This window comes from Canis lupus, chromosome 2 (genome assembly GCF_011100685.1).
Source record: "Canis lupus familiaris isolate Mischka breed German Shepherd chromosome 2, alternate assembly UU_Cfam_GSD_1.0, whole genome shotgun sequence".
Taxonomy (NCBI): domain Eukaryota; kingdom Metazoa; phylum Chordata; class Mammalia; order Carnivora; family Canidae; genus Canis; species Canis lupus.
Window position 1 is genome coordinate 83,350,042 of NC_049223.1, and position 16,995 is coordinate 83,367,036.

The 16,995-nt window shown below is 52.3% G+C and overlaps 2 long non-coding RNA genes across 2 annotated transcripts; both read left to right on the forward strand.

The window, feature by feature from the left end:
• The first annotated feature begins 679 nt into the window (after nt 1-679).
• On the forward strand, nt 680-1,433 carry LOC111094008. Its single transcript, XR_005356178.1, has 2 exons — nt 680-1,109; nt 1,297-1,433. It is a non-coding gene; the product is annotated as an uncharacterized LOC111094008 (long non-coding RNA).
• Nucleotides 1,434-3,950: 2,517 nt separating this feature from the next.
• Nucleotides 3,951-14,414, forward strand: LOC119870500. Its single transcript, XR_005356181.1, has 2 exons — nt 3,951-5,751; nt 12,848-14,414. It is a non-coding gene; the product is annotated as an uncharacterized LOC119870500 (long non-coding RNA).
• The last annotated feature ends 2,581 nt before the right edge of the window (nt 14,415-16,995 follow it).

Genomic DNA, 16,995 nt, shown 5'->3' on the forward strand with positions numbered 1-16,995 from the left:
GGTCGTGTTCCCAAGGGGGGAGCTCGGCGGCGCAGATGTCCCCGTTCCCTCCGAGCTGCTGCTCCTGGGCTCAGGCCCCGAGGCGGTGGACAGGGCGTGGCGGGTCCCCAGCGGCCCGACAGGGAGGTGGGCCAGGTGCGCGCAGGGGGCGAGTTTGCTCTCCTGCCGAGACCCTGACGTCGGGGAACCTCCCCGGGATCCCAGAAAGCATCGCTGTTCTTGCGCTTCCTGGCATGAAACGAGCTCCGCGTGTCCAGGTTATAACAGAATATACACTCCTCCTCTTTAAAAACTAAAATACTGTTAAAAGGCACAGGGGTCTCAGCCTCTGCTGCCGCCTGAGGCCTGCCTTCCCCGATCACCGCACGAGCACGACAGCCGCAGCTGTCACGGGGCAGGTGCCCCACGCAGACGTGTTGACGGAGGGAGCGGAGGAAGGAGGAAGGAGATGACAGGGTCCTTCAAAGGGAGCCAATGGCTTTAAAGGCAGGCATCGCGGCCGGCACCCTGGCTCCTGGCACCCGCCCCCCTGCCCCCCCCCCGCACCCTGCCCCCTGGCACCCTGCCTCCCGATACCCTGCCCCCCGGCACCCTAGCACCCTGCCCCCCCACACCCCGCCCCCCCGGCACCCCGGCACCCCGCCCCCCAGCACCGCGCCCCCCCAGCACGCCCCCTCCCTGCACCCCGCCCCCGGCAGGGTCTCCGTGGAGCCACGGACTGTGGGATTTCCCTGGGGCGCGCTGACCTTCCTGCTTCCTGCCTTTCCCACAGCTCCTGGGCCAGGGGCTTCCCGGAGCAGAAGGTCGGCCCCGGGGCCCATTGTTCTGAGTGTTTCTTTAGTTAAAAAGTAAAAGAGCCGGTGTCTGTCCAGAAGAGAAAATGGGAAAAAAAACCTGGGCCCTCGCCCACTGCCCAGTGCCCGAGCAGGTTCCATGTCCCCGCCTGCGGACCGTCCCCGTCGGCTCCAGGCTTCCTACTTCTGTCCCTTAATTCTCAGTTTCTACTTCGCGCTCGGACAGATGTCGCCTTTACACCTTCAGAATTCTCACTTTAAAGATCGTCTCGGTGGCCTTAGGCTCTCCCTTCACGAGCCCTTCCCATACTTCTGGTAAATTCCTTTCCTGGTGGGGGTATCGGTGTGGAGGTTTGGGTGTATCTTCCCAGCCACGAGGTCTTGCACCTTTTAGACCTTTTCCTTGGGGCGGATCCCACGGGGCATTCACACGGAACCGGAACCGAGACTAAAGGAGGTTTATGGCTTTTTCTCCGGGTGTCCTCTCCTTGCTTTTCAAAAGGGTGACGCCAGCTTGCAGTTCCATCAGCGGCAGGGTCAGGATATGAATTTGCGTGCTGCCAATGCCGGGTGTGGCCTCAAAAACATTTTTTTTTGCCAACTTAGTAAATAAAAAACAGTCTCTCGGCGCCTCCTTAATCTGTTCTTTTTAGATTATTAGTGAAAATAAACCTTTCACAACGCGGTGATTCGGAGCAGGTAAGCCTGACCGGTGAATTCACCTCCGAGCCCCAGACCGTCACATGCAACAGGAATGGCCTTATCGTGGTCATTTTTTCCCCCCGATTCAGCCAATTTTGTCATCTGCATACTTACAGGCGCGGGAGGCCCACGCAGCGCTCGGAGTGCCCGAATCAGAACACGGGCTCTGCCCTGCGCGCCTACACTGTATTTTCATCTTTCCGGTATTTCTCAGAACTGCCCTAAGTGAGTCGAGAGTAGCTGGACTCTACCACTGTAGTTCCCGTATCTGCGGAACCCAGGCCGCTCACAAATAAATTGATTTTATGCGGGACGCAGCTCTCGGGGTGGTGACCGAGTCGTTCCCGGGCTTTCACAGCCGCGTGAATGCACCGTATCCTGCAGACAGCACCTGCTCGGTTGGAGAGATTTAATTAAGATGGGAATTCACAGGCTTTCTTGGGACAAATAAAAGGGTCACAGCATTTCACAGATGATACACGAAGAAGCCGGGAACACGTCACAGTCCCCACAGTCTACACTTGGCGGTTGGACTTCCCCGCTGCGCTTCCCGAGAGGCTGAGACATGAGGCGCCCGGGGGGGGGGGGGGGGGGGGGGGCAGGGTGCGCACTTGGGGCGAGCCAGGCCCCAGCCCGCTTTCTGCTTTCTCTGCGGGTGACGAGCTTTTCACGTGCTTTGCTCACGCATATTGGACTCGCGACTTTTTTTTCCTTATTTAAGGAGCTCTTTCTATGTCGGAGCCGTTCCTCCTTTACATCGTACTTCCTGACCTTTCACTTTGTTCACGAAATTTAGAATGTTGGACACTGTGGTTGGGACCTGGTCCCGCCCGAGCTGGCCGGGGCGCTGGGCTCCCCCTCTCCAGTTGTCCAGGCACCGCGTGGGCGGCAGCCGCGTCCGGAGGTCTCCCAGTTGGAGTCGGTTGGTTGGTCTTGTCTCAGGCTCGGGGAAACCCGATGTCCTGGTCCCCCGGGGACGTGGCTCACCGAAGCACGGGGACTAATTCTCCTGACCTGAGAGGACTCAGAGTCTCCCCCATTCTGAGTGGCTCCCGCCCCAACGGGGTTAGTTTTCTTGATTTCTGTGCCTGCGGGTGTTCTCACTTTGTCTTTTGCAGCCAACTCGCAGCCTTGCGCGTGCGAGTCCCCAGGAGGGACTCACTGTGACACTGTCCCGTCCTGGTGGCACAGGGACTCACCGCGATGCCCGTCCTGTCCCGGTGACACAGGGACTAACCGTGACGCCCCGAGCAGGGCTGGGGGGACTGCGTTTCCCTGGATTGGCCTCTTCAGGGCGCAGGAACAGCCGGGACCCGGGTTCGCTGTGGCACCGGGGCCACGAGAACGGCCACGGCCTCCAGCACCGGGATTTGCAGGGTGGGTCCCTGAAAGTGGCTTTGGCTCCCCCCAAGCGCCCGGGACGTGTCACTGGCTCCCTCCCACCCCCATCCTTACCGGGAAATTCCAGCCCAGAAGACGGGGCCTGGGGACAGACTGCATAGACTGCGGAGGCAGGAACCCTGTTGAAATCCCGGGTCCGCCTCTCGTCCTGTGGGACTGGGGCCCACTGTCCCCTCTGAGCCTGTCTGTCCATGGAAAAGGGAGATGCTGGAGTCAGCCGGGGAAACTGAGGCCTCACTTGGAGGACCCCGCCTTCCAGTGGGGGAGGCTCTGCCCACGGGTGTGCGAGTGCCCCAGGGTCACGGGACAGCAGGCCCGGCCTTGCGTCCACGGAGGTCACCGCTGGGGCAGCTTGCAGGGCAAGGACGCAGGCGGGGGGACGGGGGTAGGACCACCCCGCCCGCCCGGAGCCCTGGGGCCCTCTGCGCACCCCCCCCCCCCCCCGGGCCATTTTCCACAGCCCCTCAGCTGGGCCCAGGCCTCTGCTCCGAGGCTGGGCATGGCCCCGGGGGCGGGGATCACCCTCGGGGGGCGGCTGGCGGTGGGCACGGGCTCCATCCATCACCCCGGCGCCGCCCGCCCAGCCAGGCCCAGGAGCCTAACGGGGCAACGGTCCCCCGCAGGGGGTCGCATCCCTCTGCTCCACGCCCCCCCCCCCCCCCCCCCGCCCTCATTAACGTGCCAATCAAGAAGAGGGATGGAGGCCGGGAGGGAGAGGGTGGCTGGCGGGGAGGACGGGCTCCCTGAGCCACAGGCACAGTCCTGCCCGCTGCCCGAGGCCACGTAGCCTGGGGTCTGACGCTCTCCGCGGTGGGGGCGGGGGTGGGGGGGGTGGAGGGCGAAAGGATATTGGGGGGTGAGGGATGCGTGGTGAGGGCGGGGGCGGGACATTGGGGTGGGGGAGGAGCGGGGACATGGGGGCAGGGAGGAGGAAGGGATTTGGGGGAGGGGGAAGGGATTTGGGGGGAGGGGCGGGGGAGGGCTGGGGAGGGGGAGGGGGCGGGAAGGGCGCATGGGAGGGGCGGTGTGGGGGGTGCCTGGGGATTCAAGGCAGCAAGCTGCTCCCTGGGCCAGCTTGGGCCCTGTTGGGTTACCTGCTGCCATATAACAAATCCCAAAGCTGAGCGGCTTAGGACAACCACCTTTTCTTTTTTTTTAATTTTTCTTATCTATGAGTTGAGTGGCGTCTCCCAGTTGAACGTTCTGCTCCATGTGATGTCATCTGGGGCTCCTCAGGGCTGGAAGCGCTTCCACAGGGCTCATGCCTGTGCTGCCTGCTTCCGGGGGACACCTGGAAAGCTGGGCTCACCTGGCTCACTGGGTGATCGGGCCTCTGTCACCATCTCTGTGGAGTCTTGGGGTTTCTTCCCTAGGGTTGCCGGACTACTTCCCACCGCAGGGCTCCCGAAAGAATAAGATGGAAGATGTCAGGGTTCCTTAAGGCATTGGCCTGGAACAGGCACAGAATAACTTCTTCCCATCCTGAACTGAGTCACGGCTCCACCGGGATTTGGTGAGGGAAGGGCCTACCCAGGAGGGTGGACGCTGGGAGGCCTGGGCCTTCGAGGCCATCTCGGGAGCCTGGCTCCCATGCATGCTGGGATCCCAGGGTTGGTGCTTGGCTCAGGAGATGGATGGAACCAGCTCTCTCTTGTACTGGATTCTCTGGAGGCCAAGTGGACCAGAAACTTCTTGGGGGGGGAGGGCGAGGCTGTAATTCTCTCTTTCTCTCTACATATATATACATAAAACTTCCACAGTTCGTCTGCTCTCTAAAACAATTGTCTAGGGATCCCTGGGTGGCGCAGCGGTTTGGTGCCTGCCTTTGGCCCAGGGCGCGATCCTAGAGACCTGGGATCGAATCCCGTGTCGGGCTTCCAGTGCATGGAGCCTGCTTCTCCCTCTGCCTGTGTCTCTGCCTCTCTCTCTCTGTGTGTGTGACTATCATAAAAAAAAAAAAAAAATTAAAAAAATAAAATAAAACAATTGTCTAAAGCCTATATAACAAGGCATCTGAAAAAAAATTATTAATGGCATGATTATGTATTCATTTCAAATATTAAACAAACCATTGGTACCACAGATTGAGCACTTACATACATCAAGCATTGCCCTAGCAGATCTTACTTAATTTCCCCAACAACCACATGGAAATGATACTCTTGGGGTCCTTGTTTTCCAGAAGTATTAGTTAAGTGGGCTAAACTGTAACAGACTTTCCAATGTTATTACTTCAAACACAGTAGAGGTGGGTTTCTCACTCCCTTAACCAAGAGGAGAGGCCTGGCTGGCAGGCAGCCCTTGTCATTTACAGACCCAGGCTCCACCCATCTTGTGGCTCCACTGTCCTTTCTGGGGCGAGAAGGAACGAACCACTGGCTTCTCTGTGGCGAATGGACCACAGTACGTGCATATGTGGAGCAGGGATGGGATTTGATGGACATTCCCCAACTGCCTTACTCCACTCTCCCTGTCTCGACAGACTCCCAACCATCTGGCTTCCAGTTAGGTTTGGCCAGTGGGAGACAGCGGCAGGCGATCAGAGTTTCCTCCGCTCTCTCTGCTGGGCTATAGTGTGGCAGGAGCTGACTTTTTCTACCAAAGGCCATGACTTACATCATGTGGCTTTTTCCAGACTCCGTAACTCTCATCCATTTCTAGGGGTGGTTGGTGACAGGATTCTTCGCTATCTCTTGTTGGTAGCCACCCACCCCTAACTAATAAAAAGCCCCTTTGATAATCTCTGCAATCACATCCTGTAAATGTGCCATCTCTCTCCTGCTGTGCCCTTGGCTGATACACGGACAGGATGGAAGCAAGGAAGACATTCAAGAGGTTATCGCAATAATCCAGGGTGGGTAGATTTCTAAGGTGGATTGGGTGTGGGTAAAAGAGAAATTTTAAGAATGACTTGAAAATGGTTGGTGCACACAATTGGAAAAATGGAATTATTTATTAAGATGGGTAAAACCAAGGGAGAGGCGGGCTTGTGAAGGAAAAATTCATGAGTTCTGTTAGGTCTGAGATGCTGTCTAGACTAACAGGTGAAGATGTTGAAAAGGCAGTTAGGGTGCCAAGTCTGGATTTCAGGGCACAGACCCAGGTTAGAGGTATAAATCTGAGAAGTGTGAGTCTGTAGATGGCATTTAAAGCCTTGGGACTCAATTAGAAAGTCAAGGATAGTGTGGATGGAGAGAGGAAGAGGTCTGATCATCCTGAGGCTTTCCAACACTTGGAGGCCAAGAAGGTGAGCAGGAAGCAGCAATGAAAACTTGAGAGGAGCTGGCAGTGAAGTAGGAGGAAAACCAAGAAACAACTGGTTTTCTGGAAGCCATATGAAGAAAAAAGTGCTTTAAGAATAAGAAAGTGATTAACAGTGAAGAATGCTGCTGAGTTCGGGTTAGATGAGATGTTATAACGAAGATGAGAGTTGACAGTGGAGGCCAATGATAACCTTGAAAAAGGATCGGATTTTATTTTTAAGATTTTTATTTATTTGAGAGAGAGAGAGTACGTGTGTGTGAGACAGAGAACATGAGCAGAAGGAGGGGCATAGTGAGAAGTAGACTCCTCACTGAGCAGGGAGCCCAACGTGGGGCTCAATCCCGGGACCTTCAGGGATCACGACCTGAGCTGAAGGCAGACGCCTAACAGACTGAGCCACCCAGGCACCACTAAGATCTTATTTTTAACTAACCTCTATACCCAACATGGGGCCCAAACTTATGACCCCAAGATCAAGAGTTGTATACTCTTCCAATTCAGCCAGCCAGGCACCTCCAAGGATGGGGTCTTGAGGATAAAAGCTTAATTGGAAAGGTCTCAGAGAAGAATAGGAGAAATATCAGGTTCTATCCAGAGTAGGGTAGCTGTATTGGACTTATCTGCCTGTCATTAATAACTATAGAACTGGGGGATCCCTGGGTGGCGCAGCAGTTTGGCGCCTGCCTTTGGCCCAGGGTGCGATCCTGGAGGCCCCGGGATCAAGTCCCACGTTGGGCTCCCGGTGCATGGAGCTTGCTTCTCCCTCTGCCTCTGTCTCTGCCTCTCTCTCTCTGTCTGACTATCATAAATAAATAAAAATTTAAAACTTTCCTTTAAAAAAAATAACTATAGAACTGGACAAAATGTATGAAACAACAGTTATCAGGCATTGGACCACAGTCAGTAAAGCTATGATCTTTAAGAGGAGAGCGCACAAGGCTAAGCTCTACACTCAGCTTGACTTTCTGCCTGGGAGTAGTTTTCAAACTGTGACATGAAGTAGATTCCAAGCAGAGAGCTAGTCTCACTGGGTGGAGAAAAGAGAGTTCAGGGATATTAAGATAATTAAAATTTCAGGAGCAGATTAGCAAAGAAGAGAGAACCACAGAGAAGGAGCAGCAGAGATGAAGCCCCAAAAGTTTTGAGATTCCTTTTGGGTCTGTAGCTGAATCTTAAGATATGCAGGTACAGGGCAAGACCCCATCATGCTTAGAAAACCCGCTCGGAGACTGAAAGCTGAATAGGAATTTCAGAGGTCTTAGTACTAAAGTGATATTGGAGTTCTGGGCCATCCAAAGAGGTGAAATCTTAGTGGATACCATAGAATTCCACTGAAAACCCAGGAAGTTTACTGTTTAGAAGGGCTATACCCTAGAAGTAAGAGCTTCACCTAGGACTAAGGGCAAAACTGAAATAGACTCACATTAACAAAGTCTAATATCAGTTCTCAACAAGATCAAGATAATCTTCCTGTGATTTGGGACACCCAGGTGGCTCAGTAGTTGAACGTCTGCCTTTGGCTCACGTAAATTTGGAAATCATTAACATCTAGATGATAAATGAAGCCATGAGAATGAATGAGGTCATCCATACAGGCTTTACATACATACAGAGAAGAATGAACAGTATTCCCTGGGATATCTCACAATTCTAAAAGATGGATAGAGAAAAAGGAAACTAAGAAAGGGAATCAGAAAAAACAAGGAAGGAGGAAAAGCAGTAAAGTACAGCGTCACAGAATAAAAGAGTGTTTCAGAAGCCAGGGGTAGTCACAGTACCTAATGCTAAAGTAGGTCAAGTAGTGCAATTTAAGGACTGCAATTTGTCCATCCAATGTAATAAGGATAATCAGCAAGCTTCATGATGAGAGTCATTCAAATGGCAGAGCGGAAACAAAAGTGGTATTTCAGAGATATAAAAACTAAAAGAGGGCAGCCCGGGTGGCTTGGCGGTTTAGTATCGCCTTTGCCCCAGGGCGTGATCCTGGGGTCCTGGGGTCCTGGGATCGAGTCCCACGTCGGGCTCCCTGCATGGAGCCTGCTTCTCCCTCTACCTGTGTCTCTGCCTCTCTCTGTGTGTCTCTCGTGAATAAATAAAAAAATCTTTAAAAAAGAAAAGACTCTCTCCTTCTCCCTCTGCCCCTTCCCCATGCTTGTTCTCTCTCCTTCTCTCTGTAGAATAAATAAATCTTTAAAAAAATCCTCCCATGATTTAATTGCCTACCAGAAAGAAAAAAAAACACTTGTCAGAGGAAGAGGATGATATCATCATTTAGAGTCTCCACAATATAACATTCAAAATGTCTAGCATATAATAAAAAATTACTAGACATATAAAGAAGCAGGAAATGTGACTCATAGTCAAAATAGTCAATAGCCCCAATCTCAATATAATCCTTCTGTTGGAACTGACAGATAAAAACAAAAATATATAAAAGTATTGAAGAATAGAATGAAAAAAGTGATCAAAACATTTACACAAATGGAGAAATTCAGAACAGAAATGAATTATTTTATTTTTAAAAGATTTATTTATTTGAGAGCGCGCGCCACAGCAGGGAGAGGTGGAGAGTCTCCACCTTTAGCGTGGAGCCTGAAGTGGGACTCGATCTCATGACCCTGAGCCAAAACCAAGAGTCAGACAGACGTTTAATCAACTGTGCCACCCAGGCGCCCTTGAAATATTTTAAATGGAAATTCTTGAACTGAAAATTGTAGTAGTGAAATGAATAATTCTTTGGAGGCACTTAATAGCATACTGGGCATAGCAGAAGAATGGGTTTGTGAACTGAAGACAGATCAACAGAAATCATCCACACTGATGCACACAGAGGAAAAAGGAATAATAGGACAGAGCATCCAAGGACTGTGTGACAGTACTGAGTAGACTGATGTGTCTGTAGTTCCAAAATACAAAGAAAATGGGACAGAGAAAATATTTCAGGAGATAATGGTCATTTTTCAAAATGAATGATAGATATCAATCCACAGATCCAAGATACTCAGTACATCCCAAGGAGGGTAAATTTAAAAATATATCATACCTAGATCATCAAACTACTAAAATCCAGGGATCCCTGGGTGGTGCAGCGGTTTGGCCCAGGGCGCGATCCTGGAGACCCGGGATCGAATCCCACGTCAGGCTCCCGGTGCATGGAGCCTGCTTCTCCCTCTGCCTGTGTCTCTGTCCCCCCCCCCCCCCGTGTGATTATCATAAAAAAAAAAAAAAAAAAAACTACTAAAATCCAGAGGCAAAAAGAACATTCTTAAGAATCAGGTAAAATAAAAAAGGATACAAGAGAGAGAACAACAATAACAATAATAATAATAACTAATAATAACTCATGATAAAATATATTTTTAAGATCAAGTCCCGCATCAGGCTCCCCACAGAGAGCCTGCTTCTTCCTCTGCCTGTGTCTCTGCCTCTCTCTCTCTGTTTCTCATGAATGCATAAAATCTTAAAGAGAGAGAGAGAGAGAGAGAGAAGGAAATGTGCAAATGGAATTATGCTGTTCAAAGTTTTTCATAACATGAGAAGTGGTATGATTATTTCAAGGTAGACTGTGGTAAGTTAAGGATGAGTATTTTAATCTAAAGTAACACTAAAAAAAAAATAAATAAAGTAACACTAAATAAAAGACGGAGGTAGTTTTAAAGCCATGAAGATAATTATGTGTAAATGTGGGTTCACCATTATAACGAATGCACCCCTGTGGTGTGGGATGGTAATAGTGAAGGAGATTGTACCATGTTGGGGGCAGGAGATATACAGGAACTCTACTTTTCACTCAATTTTGCTATGAACTACTCTCATTTTCAAAAAAGGTTGAGAGAAGATAAAATGTAATTCTAAAGTATACTCAACCCAAATTAGAAAGAAACAGAAGATGGAACAAATAGAAGACACACAGAAAGATGACAGATTGAACCCAACCACACCAGTAGTTACAGTAAATGTAAATGGTTAAAATACTCAAAGTGAAAAACAGGGCATCAGATTAGATACAAGAACAAAAACCAACTATTTCCTGTTCACTAGATATATGGACACCAACAGGAAAGAAAGAAAAAGGCTGGGGGAAAAAAGTATATCATGAAAACACTAATCAGTAGAAAGCTGGGCTATGTTAGTATCAGGCAAAGAAGAGTTTTGGACAAAGACTATTTCCAGAGATAAAGAGGGACATGGCATAAATGGAGAAGAGTCAATTTAGCAAGAAGACAGAATGATCCCAACTGTGCCCCACTGATAGTCTTCATATTATAGCTTCAATATATGAAACAAATACAGAACTAAAAGAAATCAACAAATTCACAATAATAATTGGAGATTTACTTATTTTTTATTTGAGAGAGAGAGACAGAGACAGTCAGAGAGCACGCACAAGCTGCAGGCAGAGGGAGAGGGAGAAGCAGACTCCCCGCTGAGCAGGGAGCCCAATGTGGGGCTCCTTCCCAGGACCCTGGGATCATGACCTGAGGCAAAGGCAGATGCTTAACTGACTGAGCCACCCAGGTGCCCCCATAATTGGAGATTTTTTTTTAAGATTTTATTTACTTATTCATGAGAGACACAGAGAGAGAGAGAGAGGCGGAGACACAGGCAGAGGGAGAAGCAGGCTCTACGCAGGGAGCCCGACGTGGGACTCAATCCTGGGTCTTCAGGATCACGCCCCGGGCTGAAGGCCGCTAAACTGCTGAGCCACCGGGTCTGCCCTCTTTTTTTTTTTTTTTTTAATTGGAGATTTTAACACTCCTCTCTGAGATTTTGACAGAAAGCAGACCTCATGACTCCATACAGATATAGAGGATTTGGAAAAGAAAACGTGAAGAGATGGAGAGAAAAATCCTAATCTTCTGAGGAATTTTATTTTGAAGAAAGCAGAGAATTGAGGAGTGGCTGGATTGGGCCTATGGGATCGAGGGTGGATCCAAATGAGCCAAATAATAGCCCGTTTGTATTCTCATGAGGACAGTCCGAGACTGTGGTGCAGGACAAGGAGCGACCGCTGCAGATGCGCCGAGCGGTCGCTGGGTAGGCGTCAGGGCGTGGAGGAGTGGGGCTTTCTCAAAGTGGCGTCAGCCTCAGCCACTGAGCCCCGGCCTGTGCCAGGCCTTCGCGGGGATGGGCAGGATCCTCCCCAGCCCTCACACTTGAGGGGCTCCTGTTCTCCAGATCTTTCTCTAGGTTAATCCAAGCTGGTCACAGAAGGCCACCCCGCCACGGGAGGCTGCGGCAGCAGTGCTGCGTCTGTGACTTTCATAGATCTGTAGAAGCAACATTACCTGCGGCCATATATTAAGCATTATGTACAGATACATTATTCAGGGCTCGGTTTCAGTCTTTATAGGTAACACATGAGGATGAAATGATTTTTATTAAAGTAATCGGTTTACAGAAAAGGAAATGGCTCCAAAACATAGTTTCTCACAACAGATGTGTACGTTAAAACTACAAGGAGAGGCTCATTTCTGCCAACGTGGGAAACATCAAGAAATCTGCAAGGGCACTGTATTGGTAAGGGTGGGGAAACGCACTCTTATTCATTTCAATTTGTAAACTGATATGAGCCTCGTAGAAGGTAATTTGGCAATATTCATCAGAATGACAAAGGCACAAAGTATCCAACAATTCCTCTTTTAGGACTTTAACTTCCATGTCAGGAAATCAGGTCTGTCCAAGATGATTCATTGCAGCTTTCTCTGTAACAGTAAAATGACTGGAAACAATATAAGTGACCATCAGTAGGGTTTGGGATAAATAAAGTATGGTGGTATAACTGTACGATGAAAATCATGCCACTGCCCAAGAAAATTGAAAGGCCTTTCAAAAGAATTTATTTATTTATTTATTTATTTATTTATTTATTTATTTATTTAATTTATTTCCTTATTTATTTATTTGAGAGAGAGAGGGTGCAAGTGGAGGGAGGGGCAGAAGGAGAGGGAGAGGCAGAGAGTTTCAAGGAGACCGAGCTGAGCGTGGAGCCCATCATAGGGCTTGATCCCATGACCCCAACTTCCTGACCTGAGCCAAAACCAAGAGATGGACACTCACCTGACTGACTGAATCACCCAGGTGCCCCAGAACGGTCCTTATGTGCTGATATGGAATAATACCTAAGTTGTATTATTAAGAAGAAAAAAAAGAGCTAGGAAGTAGTTTGCTAAAATTTTTGTAAAAAAAAAATAATAAAAGAGGGACGCCTGGGTGGCTCAGTGGTTGAGCATCTGCCTTCAGCTCAGGGTCTGACCCTCGGGGTCCCGGGATCGAGTCCCACATCGTGCTCCCTGCAGGGAGCCTGCTTCTCCCTCTGCCTGTGTCTCTGCCTTGCTCTCTGAGTCTCTCATGAATAAATAAGTTAAAAAATAATAATAATAAAAGAGCAAACAAAGTATATAGGTATATATGTCATTGCCTGGATAGATAAGTAGATGATACATAGGTAAGTAGAAGGCGGGTAGGTGATAGATGGATGATGGGCAGACTATGTGTGTGTATCTCCTTGGAAAAATACATAAGGGAGCTGGATTCTGGATGATGAGAGTGCGAGGGAGGAAAAAGATAAGAAAGCATAAATAAAAACAAACACAGATGGCAGGAGACGTGTGACCAACAACACTCACATAGTCGACTCTGTTTCCTGTTCCCTTTCTAAATACCACATTTTACCGTCTAGACAGACATGCTTCAGAAATCCTATCAAGAAAACCTGACGGCCCTTTAAGCCCAACAATTTGATGACAGACTGGGCTAAGGAGACGACGGGAGCGTAGGCCGGTCTCCTGGTGACGTTTGCGAAGGACCGACGCTGTGCTCCAGATGGAAGGGCCACTGCACCTCTGGTAGACCGTTTACAACCAACGATCGGCCATTCGTGCTTTCGACCTGAGGACATACGTTCGGCATTTGAATCACGGAGTCACTAAGCTAAGTCACAGCCCCCCTCCGCGGTCACTGGCGTGGCCTCTCTTGATGGGATAACTAGCTTAATGGGACCACGCTGAGGGTCAAATGTGAGCTGCCAGACGGTAGGAGGCCGCCTTCCCAGACCTCAGCTTTTATCATGGAGCATCTGCTGACGCCTGGGCCGCGGCACGTGGGGACAGGCCGGCCTGGGGGTGCCTTTGGGCGAGACCCGGCGCCGAGGCCTTGCTCTTCCCCTGCGCTGCTCCACGTCACCTCGCCTGCCTCGCCGCCGGGACGTCAAGCAGCCTGGGCAGCCGCCAGAGGCCTTGGGTTCATGTGCAGAGTCGCCCAATCTGATGTGGGTCGTTAGCAAACACGCACACGAGGCTCCCGGAGCCCAAGTAAGAGCAAAGCTGACGGCCTCTGGCCTCTTCTGCTAGTCCCGAGGGCTCTTCGGGGAGACGCTTCCCAAATGTTGCGGCCAGTTAGGCCTGAGCTACGTGGCCCTGAGTGTCGCCTTGGCACCTCCCCCCGCGCCCTGCTTGCGCAGCAACACGCGGCCCGTGGCCCTCACCGTGGCCCTCGCCGTCTGCGGCCTCAACTGCCGCTCACCCTGCTCTCGCGCAGACGTGTCCCCACGGAGCAAAGAACTCAAAGATTCATGACCGCCCCTCCCCCGACGAGGCTGGATGTCTGACAGCAACCTGCCCTTCACCCGGAATCCCCTGGAAAACCAGCGACTTCACTCAGGAGGCGGGGACCTTCCGGGCAGCCTTTCTGGCCCCACGGGGGGAGCCGGGAGGCTTGGGGTTGCCCGCCTCTGCCCGAACTCCGGTGCCACCACTGTCCCGCGCAGGGAAGGGCGCCGCAGCCCAGCGCACGCTCCACCGTGGGCCCGGGGCCCTGAGCTATTACGGGAGATGAGCCCACATGCGGAGTCAGGTGGGGTCACCGCGTGGGACCCGGCTAGCTTCTCTCGTGTAGACGGGCGGCAGGTGACGTGCTGGCCAAGAAGACGAAGGCTGCTTCTCGGCCCGGGGCCGGTGCACATGCCGTGAGCACGGCTCCCGCGTCCTCCGTGAGGCCTTAGGAGCCCGACGCCTCCGAAAGCATCTTTGGGTTTGCGTGGAACTGCTGCGGGGGCCCCGTCGTCGGCTTCGGGGGGCCACCTGGGGCTGCACCTGATCGCAGCTGCGCGGGAGCGGAAAACACGCCAGAGGTTGGAGATGCGCAAGGTGGGAAGGCGGGATCTGCCGCGGCGGTTTATACTGACCCCACACTGAGTGACTCAACTGTGCGCTGGGGTTAAATCGGTCATTAAAGCTAATTTTCACTATGTTTCCTTTCTGTGCAATGTGACTCCTAGAAACTCCTAAATTACGTGCGTGACCTTCATGGCTACCTCCGTGGGACAATCTGCGTCTTCTCTGTGCATGAGAACCACGTCCTCGGACGCTCCTCGCGAGGGTGCGCAGGACAGAGTCGGTGGCAGGGGCGCAGGAGACCCGGCAGGAAGGGGGGCCGTGGCCACTAGGCCCGGCAGGTCACGGCCGGGTCAGCGCGGGGCCGCTCAGCTGCTGCTCCTGAGGCCGGACAGCCACCCCCCCGCCCCCCGCAGCCTCGAGGCCGGTGGCAAAGAACCAGGAGTCTGCCAAAGACGTCCCGGCCCGGGCGGGTGGCGGGGTGGTGACCTGGCTCTGGTCTAACTGCGCCCGGAATCCTCACCTGCCCGCTCCCTCCCGTGTGCGCGGCCTCACCCCTGCAGCCCGGATCCCCCCACCCCCGAGGCCTGTGCTGCTGCCGCCCCGCAGGATGCTCGGCCTCGGCTCTCAGAAGCCAGAGGCCTGCTCTTGACATGAGGCCCCGCCCCCCGAGATTCCAAGGCCCTGCGCTGTGCCCACCCCAGGGGTTCTCCCTTCCTCCCCCCCTTCCTCCCCGTCCCCAAGTGCACCCACCGCCTCGCTGCTCATAAGGCACCTAAAAGGAAACCACCCTCCCTCCCTCTTCCCTCCTGCAGCTGAAGTTTGGAGCCGTCTACACTGCCCTCCTGGCCCTTGGTTCCCCCGTGACGCCACCATTCCCCCACCTGCTGGGGCCACCCACGGCGACTCCACATCCGCTGGCCGCTCTTCAGGCTCGTTCAGTGACCTGAGGGCAGAGCGGCCCCTGGCCCGGCCCCCCCTTCCCACAGCCGCCCTCCCCGCCCTCCTCCCCGACCTCCCCTGGCTCCTCATCCCCTCGGTCCTTCCGTCGGTCTCCCCAGGCCTCTGACCGAGCTCCCGTGTCGCGTCACCTTGTGCCCCGAGCGCCGTCGTTCACTCGGTATCACGTCCAGGGGCTCCCGACCCTCCCCCTCCCAACCTGCCCACCCGATGACCAAGGTGAGACGCACGGCCCGCTTCCACGTCAGGCAGCGCGGCCAACACGCTTCCCCCGCAAGCGACCGACGCGAGAGGCGGACCTGGGACGGTCTCAAGCAAAGCCCAGTCCCTGGAGCGGTGTCCTCGGGCCCCGGCCTCCCTCTCCTGCTGCGCCAGCCTCTGTCCGCCTGGCCCCGTCGGGCAAGCCCTCCCCGCGCGCTGGTTCCTGGCAGCGCCAGGTTCAAGCCGAGCGGAAAGCAAGCCCCTTCCGGGCGACTTCCGTCTAACCCCCTGGGTTCCCTCGTGGGACGGGTGTCCCTTCCAGAGCCAGTCCCCGCATCGAGCGAGTCGCACCGGTCGGCAGCTGGACTCCGTCTGTGTGCGTGAACCGCCACGGGAAGCCCGGGGTGTCTGCTCCCGGGACGAGTCCCCGCCTCTCCCCAGGGGCTGCAGCTCCTCTTGAACAGGACGGCGAGTGCGTGAGAGACGGTCTCCCAAAAGGAATTTGGGGTCTATTTCTAGGAGAAGGGAGAACTGATTTCTGGCCAGGCCACAGGGGCAAGTGTCCAGCGCAAGAGGGACCGTGATCTTGTCCGTCCCCTCCCGATCACGCATCCCCGAAGCACCGGTTGGATCTTTTCTGCGCCTGTTGCTTTGCCTGGACCGTCTCAATGGTTCTTCCCCAAGGAGGACTCGTCTCTCGTCATGCGTGTCAGCAGTTCGCTCAGGCCTCTTGCGGAGTCGTGTTCCATCCTTACGTTGTACTCAATTTTTTTTCTCATTCACCCACTGATGGACACTTGAGTTGTCTCCAATTCTGGGCTCTTAGGCTTAAACATTTGTGTAGAAGCCTCGGGTGCACATGTTGCCATTTCCCTTGGGTAGACAACTAGGGCAGGTGGGTCCTGCGGTGAGGCTCTTTACCTCTGAGACACTTCCAAGCTGTTTTCCAAACTTGAAGGTATTTTACCTTCCCACGAGCGACCTAGGAGAACCCCACGCGGCCCACGCCCTTGCCAATAACTAGCCATTGTCAGATGTTTTAACTTTAATATTCTATAGGTGTGGGTGGTATTTTGTTGTGGTTATAATCTGCATTTTTCTGAGTGATACTGCACATTCTTCATGTGCTGTTTTGCCCTCTGTAGATTTCTTTTATGAAGTGTTTGTTGAAATGTTTGCTTATGTTCAATCGGGTTACACGACTCGAGTCCATTCGCTAAAAAGCTGTTAAGGAACTTTGCATCTGTGTTGAGAGATATTGGTCTTTAGTTTTCTGTTGTTGTAAAACTTCTGGTTTTGGTGTCAGAGTAATAAAATGATTTGGAAATGATTTCTGTTTTCTGAAAGGATTTCTATAGGATTCATATTAATGTTTCCTTAAATGTTTGCTTGAATTCACAAATGAAGCCATCCGGGCCCGGGACTTATCTTTGTGGGAAGGTTTTTAATTACAAATTCCATTTCTTTTAATAGATCTAGGGCTGTTCAGATTTTCTATTTCTTCTGTCAATTCTGGTAATTTCTATCTTTCGAGAAATGTGTCCATTTCATCTGAGCTA